General features: G+C 32.5%; 1 pseudogene; it reads left to right on the top strand.

Annotated features, from left to right (window-relative positions):
- Positions 1 to 529: 529 nt before the first annotated feature.
- On the top strand, positions 530 to 2,066 carry LOC129300256 (BURP domain-containing protein 5-like; annotated as a pseudogene).
- Positions 2,067 to 8,538: the final 6,472 nt, after the last annotated feature.

Here is an 8,538-nt window from a genome sequence, read left to right as displayed (position 1 = left end):
CCTATTGTGAGTAGTTGAGAAGAAATTGTAGTGCAAATTTTATTTAAAAAAGTTTCTTGCAATTTGAAAGGAACCCTTTTATGATTTATTATTTATGTGACTCCCCGTAAATTAAAAAATTTCTCACATTATTTATAATTTATGGGATTTCTCTTAAACTTTTTTTCATGTATAGATGAATTTTAACCAACATTCAATATGAAAATAATAATTAATAAATATTATTTTATGATATATTAGTAAACTCTTTTATTTCTTAAATGCTTTGTATAAATATTTTTGCTTATTCTTTTTCATCATGAAATATTGATTTGTGTTTTCAAAACAAAAAATGCATACACATGTTGATCCTGGGGAAAATATCTAGCTGAATGATTTAAATATTATCAGTCAAATAATATTTCTATTTTTAAAAATTGTAGACCATTCATATATGATCGATGCTATCCAAATCGTCAGGATATTTTTGAACATGGCCGAATTGACATCCAGGCTGAATCCCATCTAATGAGCATTTCCCCCTCTTTATATGCTTCCTCTCAGTTCGTCTTTATTATCATCGATCCATTTCACTTGCAATTTCTCCAATAATGAAGTTTTCACTCCTACTAATCGTTATATATGTCTTAACAACCTTTCCTGTTATCATCTTTTTGGGTCCTATTAAACTTATTTCACTACATATCGATATGTTACAAATGCAATAATTTCAGGTTGCACTGGGGGCAACACATGCTGCTTTGCCTCCTGAACTTTATTGGAAGTCCATGCTTCCCGCCACTTCCATGCCTAAATTCATCACAGAGCTCCTCCACCCAGCAGGTTACTATTAGCATATTTTGGGACTTGTTGTTCATGGCTTGTATGCAGGATGAATTTTATAATTATTCATTACGTTCCTTTAATAAGTGCTTTAAGTTATTGTTGTTAAGCCAGGGGGTGACACAACCATCCATGTTAGAGGTAACAGTACTCTTCGCCAGCCAAATTACATTTATGCTGCTAACTCCGACAACGAAGAACTCCATAATATCCCAAACACAACTCTCTTCTTCTTGGAAGAGGACATGAAGCCTGGTCACAAGATGAACATCCACTTCATGCAAAGCTCCACCAGTCCTCCTTGCTGCCTCGTGAAGTGGTCAAATCTGTTCCCTTTTCTTCAAGCAAGGTACGTGCGTATAATACGAAGGATTCATTATTAAACCACGAGCCTGGGTGAATCTTCATCGCACATGTAATTGATGTAATTATACGATTCATTTGTAGCAGATGTCTCAGATATTAAAAGAGTTTGCTGTGAAGCCTGGGTCAACAGAAGCCAAGGTTTTGAAGGAAACAATAGAATTGTGTGAGAAGCCAGGGGTTAAAGGAGAGGAGAAATACTGTGCGACGTCGTTGGAATCCATGGTTGATTTCATCACTTTGAAGCTTGGGAAGAATGTGGAAGCTTTGTCTACAGAGATGATGATGAAGGAGACAAAGAACCAAGAATACACAATAAAGCAAGGAGCGAAAAGGTAGGAGAGGCAAAGGTGGTGGTGTGCCACAAGCTCAACTACGTCTATGCTTTGTTTTATTGCCACGAAACGGAGACCACAATTGCCTATAGGGTGCCTTTGGTAGGGGCTGATGGGAGTAAAGTGAAAGCACTGTCTCTCTGTCACAGAGACACATCAGAGTGGAACCCGAAGCATTTGGCCTTCCAAGTGCTAAAGGTGAAGCCGGGGAGTGTTTCTGTGTGTCACTTCCTTTCTGAAGACAACGTTGTGTGGGTTCTCCCCCATAAATAATTCAATGATCTAACTAGAAAGGAATAAGTAGAGTAGTGGCTAAAATCTCTTCTCATCTATGAACCATATTGTGACTAAGAATCCACATGCCTCTCTTAAATACATCATCTTTGTGCGTATAACATGAGAGCTCTACGTATTTATATTCGCACACGGCTTTGTTTGTTTGTGAGTCCTAATGTACAATACTCTTACCCTACTTATCGCCTGGTCCTTAATAAAATCTCCACCCTCCAGTCCTAATCAAATTTCTACTCTATGCTTGACCACACCTGAATAAGAGAGCAAGTACATCTTTTTTGTGTTCTAATGTATGATCCTTCTGTTAAATATCATCACTAATTTAAATGGCCCATTAAACACAATAAAAAATAATAAAATAAAAATACAACTTGCATGTGAGATAAAAAAGTAGAAATATATTTTTTTAGCCTTGATTACGACAAAGTTAGAGAAAATTTTATATTTACCAGGATTTATGGGCTCAGAAATAGGGTAAGGGAATAAGTTTGATGGCTTTAAAAATTTAATCTCCTTATGTCAAACTTCTTAAAAAATTCAAAGTTATGCTCCAAAACTTCAAAGTTTTCTGTCTTGAACTTCAGCACCTTCTGAGTTGTTTTTGGATTTATTTAATTTTTTCTCTCGTACTATTTCGTTCAAACTTTCTAAGTTTTACTTAAATAATTCAAAGTTTCATTGTTTCTGGTTCATATTCTTTCAAAACTTTGAATTTTTGGATTGTCTCCCAACAAGCGCTACATTTAATATCTATAGATAGACATTACTACAAAATCAAGATATGCCTTCTAAGTATGGTAGAAATATTTGTCCTCCTAGATCAAAAGTCACATTTCTATCCCAACTAACATTCATCCTCCTCTTAGAGAGGGTTCTTGTCAATAAGCAAGGGACTTTTCTAATTTGACTCCAATATATGAGTGCTTGAATTTTTGTGAGGACTAGTGGGTAGATCTTTAGAATACTTTTATAGCTCCTCCCTTCTCCTTTGCTAATTTCCTACTCTTTATTTTCTAAAGTATGTAAGAAAGGGTCCTTTGGATGTTTCTCTTCTTCCTGTGTCACATGTATGCTGCATAAAGATTTCTCAAAAATAAGGAGATTGATAGCTTTAGTAAATTTAAATATCTCTTTTTTCTCACCTACTTTGAATATTAATTCTCCTTTAGGCACATTAATTAAGGCACCCCCAGTGGCTAATAATAGTCTTCCTAATATAAGTGAGACAAATATTTTGAAGGAATATTTATTATAATAGACCCATATCATATTTATTATAAAATGGTCTTCCTAATAGACCCAATATCATATTTATTATAAAAATAATAATAACAAAAATATGTAAATATATATATTATCAAATATTTTGCGACAAATTTGTCACGTCTTGGCATAGAATATATTGTGAAGGAATATTCCGTCCCTAGCATCCTTCCAAATATTTTGGGGTAGAATAGATAAATTGGTTGTACGAACCATCCCAAATATTTGAGACTCCATTTGTCGTCCCCAAATTCCATTGCAATAAATTAAACTTCTATCTATTCAATATTATAGGGCACTTCTAACAAAATTACACTTTTAATGAGCTAGTTAATTTTATTTAAAAATTATATATTCTTTTCATTTTTGTCCTTATTAAATAAGGTGTCTCAAATAGAAAACCTTATTAATTACACCTCTTATTGATTAATAAGGATATTTTTGGAAAAATATCTTATAATATCAAAAGGAAGAAGCATGATGTTAGAAAAAATAAAATTGGGAGGATAGGGTATTAGATGGACATTTAAAAGTTAGGGAAAATGTTTTAAAAGCCAGATAGGACGTTGGACCAGAAAAATCAACAGTTCTTGATTTTTAAAGTCTAATCGTTTAGACCAGTAGTTGGATCAATGATATAATAATTAAATAAAAATAATATTATATATATAATAAATATAAGAAACAAATCTACAGTATGCCTAGTTGTTAATAAAATGACATAACATGACCATGAATTAACAATATTGTAAATTATAATTTTATAACTTGTCAAATATAGGTGAATTGGTTAAATTAAATATGAATAAATTCAAAAATATTTACATTTGCACCTATAATTATCAACATCATTAGAAAAAAAATGGTCTCAAATCATATTTCATATTTTATACATGAGAATTGTCCAAAAATAAAGTTGCTTTTGAGTAGGAATCTAATCTTTAAATTTTTCTAGTCTTTTTTAAAATTTTTAAGCTTTTTTAATATTATGTTTAAAACTGTTTGGTTTTTTGAAAATCAATCTAGTTCTCGATTTAACTTCAATTTCTAGCTTGATAGCAGTTCAACTCTGATTCAATTTAACTCAATCATGAAAATAATTCTTTGATCCAAACTATTAAAATAGTTCACCAACTCTCTTTCTCCCTCTAGATTTTTTTTATTCTAGAAGCTAAAGAATTTCAACAAAAATCTAGATCCTCTCCTTGCAGCAGAAATGGCAGTGAAAGATTTTTCTGGATATAGAAGAAACAAAGCATAGGCGATGAAGAGATCATTCTAGATACTAATATTTTAATATTTATGGCAGTGAAAATGGAATGTCCAAGAAGGCTGAGGACTTTCAAGTAGTATAAATAAGGAGCTCTGGTTGAGTATGTGGGTGACCAGAAAGTGTGAGCAACAAAGAGAGAAAGCAAGTGAGAGTGTGTGCGAAGGGTGAGGTGTGCGTGAGAAAAGAGTGTGTGCAGAGTGACAAGAGAGGAGAGTTATAGTGTAATGGGTGTGTTGAAAAGTTAAGAAGGGAGTGTGTAAATTATTGCTAGAAGCAACAATAAAAAGTTTCTTTCCCTTTAGTCCTTCCTTCCTTGTCCAAGCCTACACCAATTATTTGGTGCTATCCCCACTCAATTTTTAACACAAATAGAGTTGCTAACATTACGATCGATGATTCGACCATCCAATTCAGTCCATTTGAAACAATGGTTGAGGGTATCAGTGCCTGAAACTTGACCCATTTAGATATACATTAAAAAAATTAGTTATAAAATTAATATAATTAATTTTGAATATAATTGATTATGTTATGTGGTATAATTGATTTATAATTATAAAATGTTTAATAAGATTAATTTTCAGCATATTGAAAAGTAGAATTAAAAATAATGTAAAATCATGGTTTTTTGAAAATAATAAAAAAATTAATCATTTGGTCCTTGTAGTTTTTCATCTTGTTGCAACTCAGTTCCTGAACTTTAACTTGTTATAACTAGAGTCGGGAAATAAGGGCTGGGCTTAACAGGCCGCCCATTTAAGCCCGTTTTAATAAGGGTTTGGGCTTAAAAATTTGCATTTTTTAGGGTAACCTGGCTTCGAAGCCTGGCCCTTTTAAGCCCTAGAAAAACGGGCTCGGGCCCGGGCGGCCCGTGAAGCCCGTTTTACTATTCAAAAAATATTATTTTCACCTCTTTTCATATAATGTACAAACATTGATTTGTATTTGTACCAGCAATTGATTGAATTGTTTTGTGCCATTTTATAGTAATTTTTATATTTTATCTTGTGATATATGTATGGATATATATTGATATAAAACAATTTAATTAATAATTATTGTAGGTGATGATGAAAGAAGTTGCAGAAATAATTAATATTGAGCCTCCACCTCCATCTTTCACAAGTGGACCTACATTTGAGGGTTTTAATATTTTATTTATGGATGATAATGAGGGAGATCTTGATTAGGATTGATGATTATGTTTGCCTTCATCTTATTTGGACTTTTAAATTTTTTGTTCATTTTTTAGATTATGTGAGACTTTGGTTTGATATATGTTAAATTTTAAAAATATTCTAAATAAATTTAATGTTAAATTTTATTATTCTTATCGGGCTTATGGGCCCGGCCCTGAGCCTTATGAATAGGGCCGGGCTTCAATTTTAGAGTAAAATTAGGGTAACCGGGCTTTAGGCCTAGGCCCATATGGGTCAGGCCCGCCCGTTTACCAACTCTAGTTATAACTCAGTCTCTAAAGTTTTGACTCAATTATAAATCATTCCTAAACTTTGCCTCTTGCAATTTAATCCCTGAAGTTTTAACCTCTTAAATATTGGTACCTATATTTTTAAAATTATAAAGATAAAAAATATTTTAAAATTTTAAAATTTATAATATTTATAAATACTAAAAGGTTTAATAACTTGAAAATATTAGTAATAAATTTTAAAATATTTTTAATCTTTATAATTTTATTTTTTAAAATATAGAGACCAATATTTAAGATGTTAAAATTTTAAGGACTAAATTGCAAAAGGCAAAGTTAGGAACTGATTTACAACCGAGTCAACACTTCAGAGACTGAGTTATAGGAGTCAAAGTTCAAGAGTTGAGTTACAACTAAGTTAAAACTATAAGAATCAAATGGTTAATTTTTTCACAATAATATATCCAAACACCTATACATATCTTTGGACAAGATTTTTGTGATAGGATAACTCTTGAAAACAATGTCTTTAGACATGATTTGGTCCAAATTTTCTTCACTGCTTTCCAACACCTCACTCAAACAATAATTTAAAAAAAAAAATTCTCACTTTGAGTTTTCCAACACACTCTCAGTCTTTCACAATCAAGTTTGGGAAGACTAATACCCCACCATTTTAATACTCTAACATCTTATCCTCCCAATTTATTTTTTCTAACCTCATATCACTTTGTCACAGGCCCACTCAACCCAATATACAGCAAAGAATCTCTCACCCTTTCCAGTGACAACCCACGAACACAATTGAAAGCTCTGAAGAACAAGCGATGGACCTCGAAACAGCAAACCCTCACACACTTGAAAAAACTCACGAACTGATAGCAACTGACGACAAAATTAGTAACATATATAAAATTGTTATACCTTTTCTACAATGGCAACAATTTTCTCATGTTACTTGGAATATGTTGCGCCAAGTGGTAGTCAAAAATTACTGCAAAAAAACTGTTACCAATTTTATTATAGGCAACCTTTTTTTATTTGTTCCAAAGTAAATTGTTGGCATAGGCTATAAATATTGTAGTGTAATGTTTGGAAACCAAATTTTAATCGTCATTAAGGTGCTTATTCATTACCAATGTCGTTGTTTGATCCATGGCCTTCAAGCTTTCATTCATTCTCTTCTTTTCCCTTCCTTTGTTCTGCTTCCTTCTATGTTTTTTTTTTGTTTTTTGTTTATCATAACTAAATCTTCCAATTTTTTTTTGTATAGGAGAGATTGAAGTGAAGTAGCTATAAAACATTACTTTAGTTTACTAGAGATATCGACATATTTTTTTAGCTCGATGAAAAAAAATGTTTTTCTGAGATTCTTTTAAATAGAAATAGAGAACGAAAAATATTGTTAGAATCCACATCCTTGAGTTGAATACCTCATTCAAGAATTGTTTTTTGATCCAATCTAGAGAATTCAATAAGAAAGGCAAATCCCTAATGATACAGCAGAGCCGGCTCGGTTATGATAGAGTGAATAAATTGTCATTTCTTGAAATCTCTCTTCCGATTCAAAATCATGGTGTAAGGTGTATCCCTATTTTGCTCCCTATTTTGTAGGAAGGGTTCATTTATTTTTTGGAAGTTGTTGCACTCAACCTTTACAGCGAAATAATTCTTAAAAACAGTGTTTTTAACACATACTATACCAAATTTTCATATTTGCTTCCAACATCTCACTCAAACAATAATTTACAAAAATCTCACCTTGACTTTTCACACCACTCTTAGTCTTTCACAGTCATGTTTGGCCCATGCTTAATCTCACTCCTATAACACCTTATCCACCCAACTTATTTTTTCTAACCTCATGTCACTTCGTCACGGACCCACTTGACTTTTGCCTTGAGCCGTGCTTTACACCAGACACACAGACAACCAATAGGTAATCAAATATGTGCTGCTTTATTTTTTATCAAAAGATGTACTTCTTTTATAATTAATAGAAGATTACTTTTACATTTTACAAGCAGAAATTTTTCAAGTACAATAGAAAAAGTGAAACGTCATATCAAATTTATGAACGACTCTCCAAAGATCGCAATAAAATGCTTAGGAACCTCATAATAGTTTAGGGCTAAATAGTATGGACGCCGTTGAGTCTTTGATCATTCACTCCCTCTTAAAATATAGTTTTTGTAATCTCGTGTACATATTCTTTTGAAATTTATATGATACATTCTTCATTCCAAAAAAATACAAAAATATGAACGACTCAGTCATAGCAAACATGTCAATATCAATGTACATGCCGGTCGTTTCAAGTTTCTTTAATTTTCAAGGGGACCATTATAGATGTGGAACATAGTTAGGGGTGTTCTGCTTGTCTTGGTCCCCGTTGGCCAATTTCATCCCGATCATGTTGAGATGGGCTTATCCTAGCTCAAAAAAGGAAAATGATATATGGATAAAACATATATTCGGCGCGAGATAGGATAGGACACGGAAAAAAATCAATCTCATATTTTTTTTAGGACGGGACATGAGATAGGGTTTTCGTGATCTCATGAACACCCATAATCTTAATCCTCACAGGCTATATAGAATGAGAGTGCGCAGTTGAAGAAATGGCGAGAGATTACAGAATGGGATATTCAGTACGAGAACAAGTGTATTGGTGGGTGGTGGCGATTATTACATTACTAGGACTCAAAGATGGAAGCAAGGCGTGTTTGGAAGAAGAGAGAGAAGCTCTTCTCAAACTG

The sequence above is a fragment of the Prosopis cineraria genome, unplaced genomic scaffold (assembly GCF_029017545.1).
Source record: "Prosopis cineraria cultivar Desert tree isolate PC_DT_omini unplaced genomic scaffold, ASM2901754v1 PC1501, whole genome shotgun sequence".
NCBI classification, from domain to species: domain Eukaryota; kingdom Viridiplantae; phylum Streptophyta; class Magnoliopsida; order Fabales; family Fabaceae; genus Prosopis; species Prosopis cineraria.
This window is presented reverse-complemented; position numbering and strand designations above follow the sequence as displayed.